Source organism: Dromiciops gliroides, chromosome 1 (assembly GCF_019393635.1).
Source record: "Dromiciops gliroides isolate mDroGli1 chromosome 1, mDroGli1.pri, whole genome shotgun sequence".
NCBI classification, from domain to species: Eukaryota; Metazoa; Chordata; class Mammalia; order Microbiotheria; family Microbiotheriidae; genus Dromiciops; species Dromiciops gliroides.
Window position 1 is genome coordinate 422827269 of NC_057861.1, and position 14552 is coordinate 422841820.

The window sequence follows — 14552 nt, forward strand, 5'->3', positions numbered from 1 at the left end:
TGGCTGAGGTAATTCACAGCTCCACCAATGGTCCTTCAGTGTGCTTGTTTTCCTGCAGTCCCTCCCACATCTGTCATTGTCCTTTTTTGTCAACTTTGTCAAACTTGACTGTGAGGTAGAACCAGAGTGGATTTAATCTGCATGTCCGTAATTAGTGGTTTGTAGCATCCTGTCTTATGGTTATAAGCCATTTTTATCAATTGGAAAATGCCTCTCATTCTTTGAAATTAGGCTTTTATCAGAGAAACTTGCTCCAAAGATTTTTTCCCTAATCATAATTGCACTGGGTTTGTGCAAAACCTTTTAAATTTTATGTAATTTAAATTGTCCACTTTATCATATATATATGTATGTGTATATGTGTGTATATCTATCTATCTATTTATTTATTTGCAGGGCAATGAAGATTAAGTGACTTGCCCAGGGGCACACAGCTAGTAAGTGTCAAGTGTCTAAGGTCTGATTTGAACTCGGGTCCTCCTGAATCCAGGGCTGTTGCTTTATCCACTGCACCACTTAGCTGCCCCCTTACCTTATGTAATCCTCTCTAACCCTTGTTTGGTTATGAACTCTTGACCTATCCATAGATCTATAAGGAAATTTCTTCCTTCTAATTAGTTTATAATGTGACCTTTTATATTTAGGTCATGTATCCATTGGATTGCTGGGTAGCACAGTAGACAGTGCATCACACTGTGAGTAAGATTTTCCCCAACCCTTAAAGATAAGTGATTTAACTATGGTAATAATTAGCATTTAACCTACAAATCAGTTCTTTTACTAAAAGAACTGTGATTTAATGTGCTTTACCTATTTCTTTAGTAGCTGAAATTAATAGTAAGGTAACAAATAAGAGTAGATACTATGTAATATGTTCTTATGTACTGTGAACTTATCCCTTGGCTGATATAACAAATTCATTTATAATATGATTAAATGGTCAGTGAGGTACTAAAAATAGTATCTCTAAACTGAAGGAACCAATCAGCATCATAGGTTGTTTGATTTTAGGAATTTGTCCCAACTATTGTACATTTGGCTGACTGTCAGCCATGATGGGGCACCCCTAAACTCATGTTCGTGATTTTTTAGATAATGACCATTTGTAAATACACATATTCTGTACCATTTGAAATAGGTTCAGAAGATAATATGGGTGGGGTGTCTAAAATTAGTAGGGTATATAAGCATTTAAGCCTTGCTGGGGTATTAAAAACCACCAGATCCCTGTGCTCGGGGTCTTTTGGCAGGTTTACCCCTGCAGGAGGCTGGCTTTATTTTGAGATAGGCCCTTTCTCAATAAAACTATTTTCAAGTTTTTCTTTCCTTCATTGGACTTCGAATTTTTTGCAACAGTACCTGGAGTCAAGAAGACCTGAGTTCAAACCCAGCCTCAGACACTTACTAGCTGTGTAACTGTGGGCAAGTCAGTAAAACACTGTTTGCTTCAGTTTCTTCATCTGTCAAATAAGCCAGAGAAGGAAATGGCAAACCACTCCAGTGTCTTTGCCTAGAAAACACCAAATGGGGTCACAAAGAATTGGATATGACTGAAATGACTAAACCACAAGGTGTATCCATTTGGAAATTATCTTGGTATAAAGTGTTGAGCTAAACCTGACTTCTGTCAGACTGCTATCCAGTTTTCCTAACAGTTTTTGTCAGAGTAAATTTTACCCCAGTAGTTTGGTCTTTGGGTTTTAGGTATGTTTGTTTCTTTATATTGTGTATTAATCTCTTCCACTTAATGACTGCTCTTTTTTATTGAGTATCACATTGTTTTGATGATTACTACATTGTAGTTTAGTTTGAGATCTGGTAGTGCTAGCTTCCTTTCTCACCTTTTATCATTATTCCCCTCCAGATTTTTTTATCTTTTGTTCTAATAGATGAATTTTGTCCTTTTTTCTAACAATAATAATACTAGTTAGCATTTATATAGGTCTTAAAGACTTATAAATCACTTTATAAATATCTCTTTTCATCTTCACAACAACCTTAGAATATAGGTTCTATTTGCTATCTGCATTTTACAGATGAGGAAACTAATGCAGACAGAGGTTAAGTGATTTGCACAGGGTCACACAGCTAATAATTAGCCAGGCTGGATTTAAACTCAAGTCTTTTTGACTCTAGGTCCAGTTATCTATGGACTGAGCCATGTAATTGCCTCTGTGTTTGTTTTTTGCTAGCTCTATAAAGTATTCCTTTGGTGGTTTGGTATGACGCTGAATAAGTTAATTATTTTAGGTAGTATTGTCCTTTTTATTATATTGACTTGGCTTGCTCATGAGCAATTAATATTTCTCCATTTATTTAGGCCTGTCTATTTCAGTAAAGAATATTTTGTTAGGAATGCCCATCAAGGGGGCAGCTAGGTGGTGCAATGGATAAGGCACTAGCCTTGGATTCAGGAGGACCTGAGTTCAAACCCAGCCTCAGACACTTACTAGCTGTGTCACCCTGGGCAAGTCACTTAAACTCCATTGCCCTGCAAAAAAACCAAACCAAACCAAAACAACAAAAAAAAGGAATGCCCATCAATTGGGGAATGGCTAAAGATCCTGTAGTATATGCTGGTGATGGAATATTATTGTTCTATAAGAAATGACAAGCAGGATGATTTCAGAAAGACCTGGAAAGACTTGTATGAACTGATGTATAGTGAAGTGAGCAGAACCAAGAGAACATTGTGCACAGAGACAGCAATATTGTTTGATGAAGAAGTAACTATTCTCAACACAATGAGCCAAGACAATCCCAAAGGACTATTGATGAAACATACTATCCACCTCCGAAGAAAGAACTGATATTGATGGAACACAGACTGAATGAAGCATACTATTTTTCACTTTCTTTCATTTTTTATTTTATTCAAGTTTTCTTGTACAAAATGACTATTATGGTAATGTTTTACATGATTGTACATGTATAATCCATATCTGATTGCTTGCCACTAGGAGGGGAGGGAGGGAAGGAAGGATAAAAATTAGAACTCAAAACTATAAAAAAATGTTTATTACTTTAAAAAATATTTTGTTGCTGTTTTTATCTAGTACCTATGTGTATTATAGTTCATAGACTCCTGATTACATTATACATTCTAGTTTTTTTTAGTGGAATTTTTCCATTTCTGCTGGGTTTTGTTTGCAATATATAGAAATGTTGATGATTTATGTGGATTAATTTTAATCTTGCAACTTTGTCAAAGTTATTAATTGCTAAAATTAATTTTTCATTGATCCTCTATGATTTTCTAGGGAAACCATTCTATTATCTAAAATTTGTGATGATTTTGTTTGCTATTTTCCTATATTTATTCTTTTGATTTCTTTGCTTCTTTTATTGCTATAGCTAGTATTTCTAGCTCTTCAAATAATAATGGTAATAGTAGATAGCCTTGCTTTACTACTGATCTTGGGGTTAAGATTTTATTGTTATTCCATATAACACTGATTTTAGATAGATCCTGACTAACATGTTAAACAGAGGTTCATCTATTCCTTTACATACGTGAAAATTGTATTTTGTCAAAAGCCTTTTCTGTATGTTGATATAATTGTGATTTTTATAATTCTTATTATTAATATGGTCTATTGTATTTCTGGTTTTAAGATTTTGAATTCTTTATAAAGTAGCATGTCATTCTTGTGCTGAGGCCATGCAACTCTTCTCTGCAGTTTTCTAATGTTAAGCTGTGAATATATCCTATTATTCACACCTTGTCTGTTAGATTTTACTTTGGTGGACAGTAGCTACCTCATGGCTTGTGTTACAGGATCAAATAAACCTCAAAGGGTCCAAGCAATCAGCTTCCTTAAATCTGTTGTTTTTATCAGGGACTGTAAGTAGGTCATGAATTGCTATAGTGTTAAGTGAAATGGTCATAAGAGCTGAAAACCTGTAACTTTACATCTTCCTTAGTGCCTTGGGCAGAGACATTTGTGGCTGACATGAAAAATTCACGGAACTGAGCACTTAGTGGAGATTTGACTTGCGAAAGTGAGTAGTTTGAGGGAAAGTGTACAGTGGCATTATCAGGTATCAGTTGTCATCTTGATGTCTGGTGAAATGGAGCATGCCCAAGTCCCATTAAAGATAATAGAGGGATAAGAGGAAATATGTTCAAATTCCTGGTCACCATTCACTCTTTACTCTTTGCCCTTGTTATTTATCCAAGTGGAAAATTAAATGAAAAAAAAAAATGACCCAGATTCAGTTTATAACTGAAAGCATCTCCTCTAGAAGATTGTTTTTGAACCCATCTCATCTACTCAAGAGCCAAATGCCTCTATTGTTAGAGCGATATAACCTTTGGGTTAGGTATAATTGATAGACATATTCCTGTAATTTGGTTTGTAGCACCTCATACCCTTATTGTATGGAAAAGTTCACCTTCTATGGAAGTCTTACTAAGGCCAGTGCTGGAGAGTCAACTTGATTAAGTACTCCGAAATTCCCTCTATGCACAAGCAACTTCCATTCATTAAGAATAGCTTCCTACCTGAAACAGTGTTGATCGACTATATATTTTGACAGCCTGAATAAACTCAGCCACAGGCCCTGATGCTTGCAAAGAACTGGGACAGGAACTGTTTTGCCATTTTAAATAACAATGACACCTAGAATCCCCACCTAATACCAGCCATCTGGAAAATTTAAGAAGTTTCCATTATTTTAGAAATCTGGCTTTATGTTGACAACCCTTGCTGCAAATATTAGATGAGTCAGGAACTTAATTTGACTTATGGGATATGTATAGTTGTGACTGGGTAGGATCTCTCTATATAATAAATCATTCAGGTAATTTAGAATCTAGCCAATAGCATGGGACCATAAAAATGCTCAGTATACTTGATTTTATTCATCTAAATAAATCATCAAGGAATACTTGATCTAAATAAATATCTAAATAAATACATCAAGGAATTTCAAGGGTAAAACAACTACAAGAGAAGATTCTCTGCTTTATAACATTGACATTCAATTTATTCTTGATACTTGCAGTTCCAGCTGTTACATGGGATAGAGATGGACCTTCAGCTCAACCCTTTGTTTCAAAGTTTTTATTTCCAAGTCTGAGAGAATGATTTTGTGAGTGGCAGCACAATCTTTCTGTTGAGTGATATTCCTTGACTTTTTTATCTAGCTTAGTCATCTTTCCCTGCATCATTTCCAGTAAAATTCAGTGCCAGGAATTGTGGGGTAGGGATTGGTAAAACAGTAATAATTCATAACTAACATCTTTATGGTACTTTAAAATTTCTAAAGCATTTTACATATATTATCTCAAACCTGAAAAGACTTGTATGAACTGATGAATGAAATGAACAGAACCAGAAGTACAATTTATAAATTAATAACATTGTAAAGACAAAAATACCTTTAAAGACTGAGAAATATGATCAATGAAATCACTGACCTTGATTTCAGATAGTGAAGAGGATGAAGCATACTACCAACCTCTTAAAGAGAAGGGATAGACTCATAATGCAGAATAAGAAATATTTTTGGACATGGCCAGTGTGATCCTTTGTTTTCCTTGTCTATGCATATTTGTTACAAAGGTTTTTCTTTTCTTTCTTTTTCAGTTTGTTTGTTTTTTTTTTTTTCATTTGGGAGAGGGAAGTAAAAGGAAGATGGGTTCTTAGGGTTTCCTGCTTCACTCTTCCCCCTAAATTTAAGAGAAAAGAAGCAAGGCCAGAAGGAATCACAGATTAGTGGGATAGCTTTGAAATTTACATGTTAAATTTGTTGCATACTTGAAAAGAAAATTATGAAATAGATATCTGATTAGTAGTATCATGTCTAATTAACTGTTCTACAATGTAGATTGAGCTATTTATTTGTTAATTTTAAAATGTAAAGAAAAAAATGGGGTGAAAACCCACCATCTCATCTGTCTTACAGCATTGAAGGGCTGATAGGAAAAATGGGAAGACTGCTATAAAAAGCCCTGTGACACTTCAGGTTTCTAGGGGAAAAAAATCCTTTTGGCCTATTCTTAATTTGAGATCAGTAACCATCTTCTTAGGAGCCTACACAATCAATGGTATTTAGATGCTATTCAGTACCACCCTACTAATAAAATAACTGCTTCAAAGAAACTGGGGGTCAATGTCCTCACGAATCAGTTCATGAAAAATGTAACTTTAGTAATTCCCTGTCACTCATCAGCCCCCTAAAACTATGACTCCTCCAGCTTCTTTCCCTTTACCTCTAGTGTTACACAAAACAGTGGGAATGGTCATCTTCCAACATTCCTGAAAGTGTTCTGGATTTGAAGCATGAACAAAGCTAGAGAGGGTTTTTTTGTTTGCTTGCTTGCTTGTTTGTTTTTACTGAAGAAATCAAAGAAACATAGCATTATGTCTATAGCTTTATACACGCAGTGGATAGGGTGTCAGGTCTAGAGTCAGGAAGACTCACTGAGTTCAAAATCCAGCCTCAGATACTTACTAAGCTGTGTGACCCTAGTAAAGTCACTTAACCCTTTTGCGTTTTGTAAAATGAACTGGAGAAGGAAATGGCAAATCATTCCAGTATCTTTACCAAGAAAACCTCAAATGGGGTCATGAAGAGTCAGATACGACTGAAACAACTGAACAACAAGAATAGCTTTTATACATCTGTGTATTTGGTGAGACTTGAAGGCTGATGACAGGAAGTATTTCCATGGAACACCATGTTAGAGAATAGAAAAACTATAGTTAGAGAATAAAAATTAAGGCAAAGTAGCTATGCTCTTGTTTGGGGATTTCAAAGAGACAGTACATGAGGCCGACAGCCTAGTTTTCAATCTAAGATTAAATTTGATTTCTACCTCATTTGACAAAAAAGGACAAGAGGATATCATATTTGAGGTCACTTGATTGGAACAAGTATGGTTTACAGTATATACTTTCCACAGTTCATTTTTGTTAGTAGATGAGGTTTTTGTGATTGGTGTATTGGTGTGAATTCTTAATTGTAGTTTTTTTTTTCTGCTTTTACTATTGAAATTATAGTTATTGGGATATACTACAATGACTACTGCAATTGTAATTGACAAAAACAAAATCATATTTTTTACTTCATTGCTTTCATTATGCTATTTAATCAGAGGGCTTTATAAGATCCTGCCTTGAAAATGCAGTTTTTGGTTTTTTTCCTTTTAAAAATGTGAGTTGGACAAACAACAAATATGAATATTTTCATGTACAAAGACCAAATTCCAAATTTTTTCTGTACCTCTTGGACTAATTCACAGCTCTACTGATAGTACTTCGGTGTGCCCTCTAACAATTGTCATTTTTTTTTTGGATCAACTTTGCCAGTCTACTATGTATAAAGTTGAACCTCAAAATTATTTTAATTAGGATTTCTGTTCTTAGTGATTTTGAACATTTTTCTTACAGTTATTGATCCAGGTTGCATGTCATCTTTTGAGAATAGCCTGTTAATATCCCTTGGCCTTGATCTATTGGGAAATGGCACTCATATTTGTTTATTTATTTATTTATTTTTCTGATAAAAGTATTTTATTTTTTCCAGTTACATGTAAAGATAGTTTTCAATATTTGCTTATATAAGATTTCCAATTTCAAATTTTTCTCCCTCCCTCCCCCCTCCCCTAGACAGCAGGTAATCAGATATAGGTTATATATAACATTAAACATATTTCTGCATTAGTCATGTTATAAGAGCAGAATCAGAGCAATAAGGGAAAACCTCAAAATAGAAAAACAACAGCCCCCAAAACAAAAGAAATAGTATTGTTCAATCAGCATCCATACTCTACAATTCTTTTTTTTTTTTTTCTGGATTTGGAGATCCCCTTCCATCATGAATCCCCTGGAACTCTCCTGTACCATTGCATTGGTGAGAAGAATCTAGTCCTTCACAGTTGATCAACATGCAATGATGATGATACTGACACTCATATTTGAATATTTGAATCAAATCATTAAATTTTGTGGATGTCAGAACCTTAGAGAAATTTAGTACAACGATTTTCCTGCAGGTTCCTGTTTCCTACCCACTTACTTCATTGATTTTGTTTGTGCAAAAACTTTGGAATTTTTGCAATCAAAATGCTCCTTTTATCTTTTAATCTTCATTTCTTTTTGAGTATAAACTCTCTATCAGCTAGCTGGCACAGTGGATAGAACACTGGGCCTGGAGTCAGGAAGACTCAACTTTCTGAGTTCAAATCTGACTTCAGACACTTACTATATGACCCTGAGCAAGTCACTTATAACCCTGTTTGTGTCAGTTTACTCATCTGTAAAATGAGCTGGAGAAGTAAATGACAAACCACTCCAGTGTTTTTGCCAAGAGAACCCCAAATGGGGGTCACAAAGAGTCAGACATAACTGAAATGACTGAAAAACAAATTCTACCCATATTCATAATTGCAAAAGGTACCTTCTTTTCTCCTCTAATTTTCTTGATATAACCTCTTATATCTAGGTCATATATCCATTTGCTATTTCTTATGATATATAATATAAGATGCTAAATCCAATCTGATTTTTTTCCTGTGTTCACTAATTTCCCTATAAGTTATTGTCAAACAATGAGTCATTACCCTAGTGGTTAGTATCCTTGTGTTTATTGAATACTATGGGACTATATTTGATTGCTTTGGGGTCTCCATTGACCAACTTTTCTAATCAGTACCAAATTGTGGTTTTTTGTTTTGTTTTTTTGTTTTTTGCGGGGCAATGGGGGTTGACTTGCCCAGGGTCACACAGCTAGTAAGTGTCAAGTGTCTGAGGTCAGATTTGAACTCAGGTCCTCCTGAATCCAAGGCTGGTGCTCTATCCACTATGCCACCTAGCTGCCCCAGTACCAAATTGTTTTATTACTGCTATGTAGTTGTAGTTTGAGCCCTGGTACCAGCAGACCATCTTTCTTCCCACTTTTATTTTTCATTGTCCCCCTTGAGGGGGCGGCTAGGTGGCACAGTGGATAAAGCACCGGCCCTGGATTCAGGAGTACCTGAGTCGAAATCCGGCCTCAGACACTTGACACTTACTAGCTGTGTGACCCTGGGCAAGTCACTTAACCCCCATTGCCCTGCAAAAAAAACCAAAACCAAAACCAAACATTGTCCCCCTTGAGATTTTGACCCTTTGTTTCCTCCAGTGGAATTTTTTTTTCAAATCTGCATTTAAAAATTTTTTCAGTTCTAATTTTCTCTCTCCCTGAGCCTCCTTTCCTACTCATTGAAAAAATTTTCATGTACATAGCACAACACAAAAAGATAGTTCAATATGAAACCATATATCTCTGTTTCATAGTGTTTCCTTTTTTGAAAAACTAATAAATACACACCATTTTCAAAACTATCCTGCTTTTCTGTGCTTTCTTCTGAATTTTCTTTTGTTCTCTGCTGTGCATTTAAAATTTTTTTCTTCCCCCTCTCCATGTCACAGTTAAGGGTAGCATTAGGCACAGATATATGTGTATGCTTAGATACATATGTGTGTATATATATATGTGTGTGTTTATATGTATGTATATATATGTGTGTATAGAATATACATGTAAAGTTATACTATATATGCTTCTATTTATCAGTTCTTTTTCTGGAGGTGGATAGCATCTTCCTTCATAGGTCCTTTGCAGTTGATTTGAGTATTTATAATACTCATAATAACTTAGTTGTTATGAGTATTATATGAAGTATCATTCTTCAAACAATATTGCTATTCTGTATACAATGTTCTCTTGGTTCTGCTAATTTTATTCTTCATTATTTCCTGCAAGTTTTTTCATGTTTCTCTAAAATCAACCACTCATCACTTCTTACAGCACAGTAGTAGTATTTCATCACAATCATATACCACAATTTATTTAGCTGTTCCCCAGCTGATGGGCACCCCATCAATTTTAAGTTCTTTGCCATCACAAAGAAAACTGCTATCAATATTTTAGAACACAAAATTTCTTTTTTCCCTAATCACCTTGGACAACAAACTTTTTTTTTTTTTTGGTTTTTGGTTTTTTTGCAGGGCAATGGGGGTTAAGTGACTTGCCCAGGGTCACACAGCTAGTAAGTGTCAAGTGTCTGAGGCCAGATATGAACTCAGGTACTCCTGAATCCAGGGCTGGTGCTTTATCCACTGCGCCACCTAGCTACCCCTGGGCAACAAACTTAATAGTAATATTGCTGGGTCAAAGGGTATATGCATCTTTATAACTCTTTGGGCATAATTCCAAATTGTTCTCTAAAATGGTTGGATCAGTTCACAGTTCCACCAACAGTGTATTAGTGTTCCAATTTTTCCAACTCCTCTCCAACATTTGTCATTTTCCCCTTCTATCATTTTAGCCAATCTGATAGGTGTATCATAATATCTCAAAGTTGTTTTAATGTGTCTTCCTCTAATCAGTAATGATTTAGAGCATTTCTTTCATGTGACTAAATATAGTTTTGATTTCTTCATTGAAAAACTGCGTATTCATATCCTTTGACCATTTATTAATTGGGCAACAACTCATATTCATATAAATTTGATAAAGTTCTCTATATATTTGAGATATGAAACCTTTATCTGAGAAACTATAAAAACTTTCCCTAATTTTCTGCTTTCCTTCTAATCTTGGCTACATTGGTTTTATTTATGCAACCCCTTTTTAATTTAATGTAATCAAAATTATTCATTTTATACCTCACAATGCTATCTCATGTTTATTCATAAATCTGATAGGTAATATGTTCCATGTTCTTCTAATTTTCTTATGATATTACCCTTTATATCTAGGTCATGTATTTATTTTGACCATATCTTGGTAAATGGTGTAAGATATTGGCTTCTGCCCAATTCCTGCCAGACTGCTTTCCAGTTTTCCTAACTATGTTTGCCAAATAATGAAATCTTTACATTAGTCAAACACAAGGTTATTATAAAACTTTACTACTGTGTGTGGTATGTCTACTCTGTTCCACTGATCTACCTTTCTATTTCCAGCACCAGACAGTTTTAGTAATTACTGCCTTATAATATAGTTTAAGATCTGGTACAACTAAACTTCCTTCCTTAACATTTTTTCACTAATTTATTTGATATACTTAACCTTTTGTTCTTCAAATGAATTTTGTTATTATTTTTCCTAGCTCAGTAAAATAATTTTTTTGGCTATTTCATTGGGATAGCATTGAATAAGTAAATTAGTTTAGGTAGAATTGTCATTTTTACTATACTGGCTCTGTCTACCCATGAACAATTAATGTTTCTCCAATTATTTAAATCTTATTTTATTTGTATAAAAAGTGTTTTATAATTATATTCATGTAGTTTTTGAGTGTGTCTTGGCAAGTATACTCCCAATTATTTTAAACAGTCTACAGTTATTTTAAATGAAGTATCTCTTATTACCTCTTCTTTCAGGGTTTTGTTGGTGGTATATAGAAATGCTGATGATTTCTGTGGGTTTATTTTATTTCCTGCTAGTTTGCTAAAATTATTATTTCAACTAACTTTTTAGTTGAATCTCTAGGATTTTCCAAGTATATTCTCATGTCATCTGCAAAAAGAGATAGTTTTATTACTTCATTGAACATTCTGATTACCATCAATTTTTCCTTCTCTTATTGCTATCCCTAGCATGTATAATACAATATTGAATAATATCCGTGACAATGGATATTGCTGTTCTACTCCTGATCTTGTTGGGAAGGCTTCTGGCTTATTTCCATTACAAATAATGCTTGCTGATGGTTTTAGGTAGATGTTTCTAATCAAGGAAAAATCCATTTATACCTGTGCTTTCAAGTGTTGTTATTGTTTTTTAATAGAAGTAGGTGTTATATTTTGTCAAGAGCTTTTCCTGTATCTGTTGATAGAATCATATGATTTTTGTTACTCTTGTTGATATAATCAATTGTGTTAATAGTTTTCCTTATGTTAAACCATTCCTGTATTCCTGGATTCAATCCTTCTTGGACACAATGTATATATGATGTAATATATTGTTGTAGTCTTCTAGCTGGTATTCTATTTAGGATTTTTGCATCCATATTAATTTGTGCGATTGGTGTATAATTTTATTTTTTTGTTGTTTTTGCTCTTCCTGGTTTAGGTATCAGTACCATAGAATTCTTAAGATTTGTCTTTACAATCTTGTTGTATAAGTTGTTCTCTTGATTCTGTTTGAGGTCACTTTTCACTCTCAATCTGAGAACTATGAACTATCCAGAGGAGCTTGGGGAGTTAAGAATCAATTACAGGGGCAGCTAGGTGGCGCAGTGGATAGAGCACCGGCCCCCAAGTCAGGAGGACCTGAGTTCAAATCCGGCCTCAGACACTTAACACTTACTAGCTGTGTGACCTTGGGCAAGTCACTTAACCCCAATTGCCTCACCAAAAAAAAAAAAAAAAGAATCAATTACAGGAGTAAGGACAGCCTCAGTGATAGAGCTCTTTTGGCTCAGAAACACAGAATTTTACTAATTCCTTTTGATTAATTAATTCAATTTAACAATCTCTGGAACAGCCAAATCTCTTAATTCTCATCTTTCTCACACTCTCTGCTTCATTTGACACTACAGAGTTACTATCCTTCTATACTTATCTTCCCTTTCTCAGCCAAATTCCTGGGAAAAACTGTCTTTCTTTGCTGCCTCTACTTCCTAACTTCTCACAGTCCTGAACCCTTGGCAGTCTGACTTCCTACCTCATTACTTCAACTGAAACAGCTCTCTCCAAAGTTACCAATGATTCTTTACTTGCTAAAGTTGATCATATTTTCTCCACCCTCATCGTTCTTAACATCTTTGCTATATTTGACATTACTGAGGGGATGTTCATCAACTGAGGAATGACTGAACAAGTTGTTGTATATGATTGTGGTAGAATACTCTTGTGGTATAAGAAAGGATGAGCAGAATGCTCTCAGAAAAATCTGCAAAGAGTTAACATGAACTGATGCAAAGTGAAATGAACAGAACCAGGAGAACATTGTATACAGTAACAGTAGTACTGTATGATGACCAATTGTGAATGACTTAGCTATTCTCAGCAATACAACAATCCAAGATAATTCTAAAGGATTTATGGTGAAAAATGCTATCTATCTCCAGACACTACTGACTACTCTCTCCTAGATACTCTCTCATGCTATTTCTCATTGCTTTTCCTTGGTTGTCCTCCTACCTGACTGTTCCTTCTCAATCTCCTTTTCTGGCTCATTGGTTTCTATGGGTTTAATTAGCATCTCTACACAGATGACTCCCGGATCTACATATTCAACCCAAGGCTGTCTCCTGAGTTTTAGTTCTGTATCACTATCTACCTATTAGGTCTTTGAACTGGATGTCTTGTAGGCATCCCAAATTCAACAAGTCCAAAACAGAGCTCATTATCTTTCTTTCTTTTTTTGTGGGGCAGTGAGGGTTAAGTGACTTGCCCAGGGTTAACACAGCTAGTAAGTGTCAAGTGTCTGAGGCCGGACTTGAACTCAGGTCCTCCTGAATCCAGGGCCGGTGCTTTATTCACTGTGCCACTTAGCTGCCCCCTGCTCATTATCTTTCCACCCAAAGTCTCCTCTTTACTAAACATCCATATTTCTGTTGAGGGTACCACTGTTATTCTAATCTCCTAGGCTCTTAAACTAAACATTATTCTTCTTAACTCCTCACTCACTCTCATCCCACATGCCAAATCAGTTGTCCGAATGTGCTGATTCTATCTCCACAACATCTCTTGAATCCAACCCTTTCCCTCTATTCACATAGCCACCCCCTTAGTTCAGGCCTTCATTGCCTCTCGCCTAGAAAATTGCAGTGGTTTTCTAATTGATCTCCTTTCTCCAAGTTTCTATCCACTCCAGTTGATCCTTCTCAAAGCTGTAAAAGTGATTTTCCTTAAGCACAGTTCTGATCATACCATTTCCTTACTCTAAACTCCTTTGGATCCCTATTGACTATAGATAAACCATTAGTTCTCTTACTTTTAAAGTCTTTTACAACCTAACCACAATTTATTTTTTCTTTTTTCATTATATTGCCTCATTATATTATGTGCAGCTAAGTGGTGCAGTAAATAGAGTTCCAGGCCTGGAGTCAGGAAAATCTGAGTTCAAATCAAGCCTCAGGTTCTGACTAGCTGTATAACTCTGGACAAGTGACTTAGCCTCTGCTTCAGTTTTCTCAACTGTAAAATGGGGATGACAATAGCACCTACCTCCCAGTGGTATTGTGAGGATCAAATGAGATAATATTTGTTTGTTTTTTTAAAGCATAGGGAGCAGCTACGTGGCACAGTGGATAAAGCACTGGCCCTGGATTCAGGAGGACTTGAGTTCAAATATGGCTTCAGACACTTGATACTAGCTGTGTAACTCTGGGCAAGTCATTTAACCTTCATTGCCCCACAAAAAAAAGCACTTAGCAGAGTGGACAGTTAAGTGGCACAGTTGGTAGAGTGCTGGGCCTAGAGTCAGGAAGACTTATCTTCCTGAGTTCAAATCTGGTCTTAGACTCTTACTAGCTGTGTGACCCTAGGCAAGTCACTTAACCCTATTTGCCTTAGTTAACCCATCTATAAAATGAACTGGAAAGGAAA

General features: G+C 35.3%; 1 non-coding gene across 1 annotated transcript; it reads right to left on the bottom strand.

Annotated features, from left to right (window-relative positions):
• Window positions 1–3611: 3611 nt before the first annotated feature.
• LOC122737730 lies at window positions 3612–3717 on the bottom strand. Its single transcript, XR_006354521.1, has one exon. It is a non-coding gene; the product is annotated as a U6 spliceosomal RNA (small nuclear RNA).
• Between the last annotated feature and the right edge of the window lie 10835 nt (window positions 3718–14552).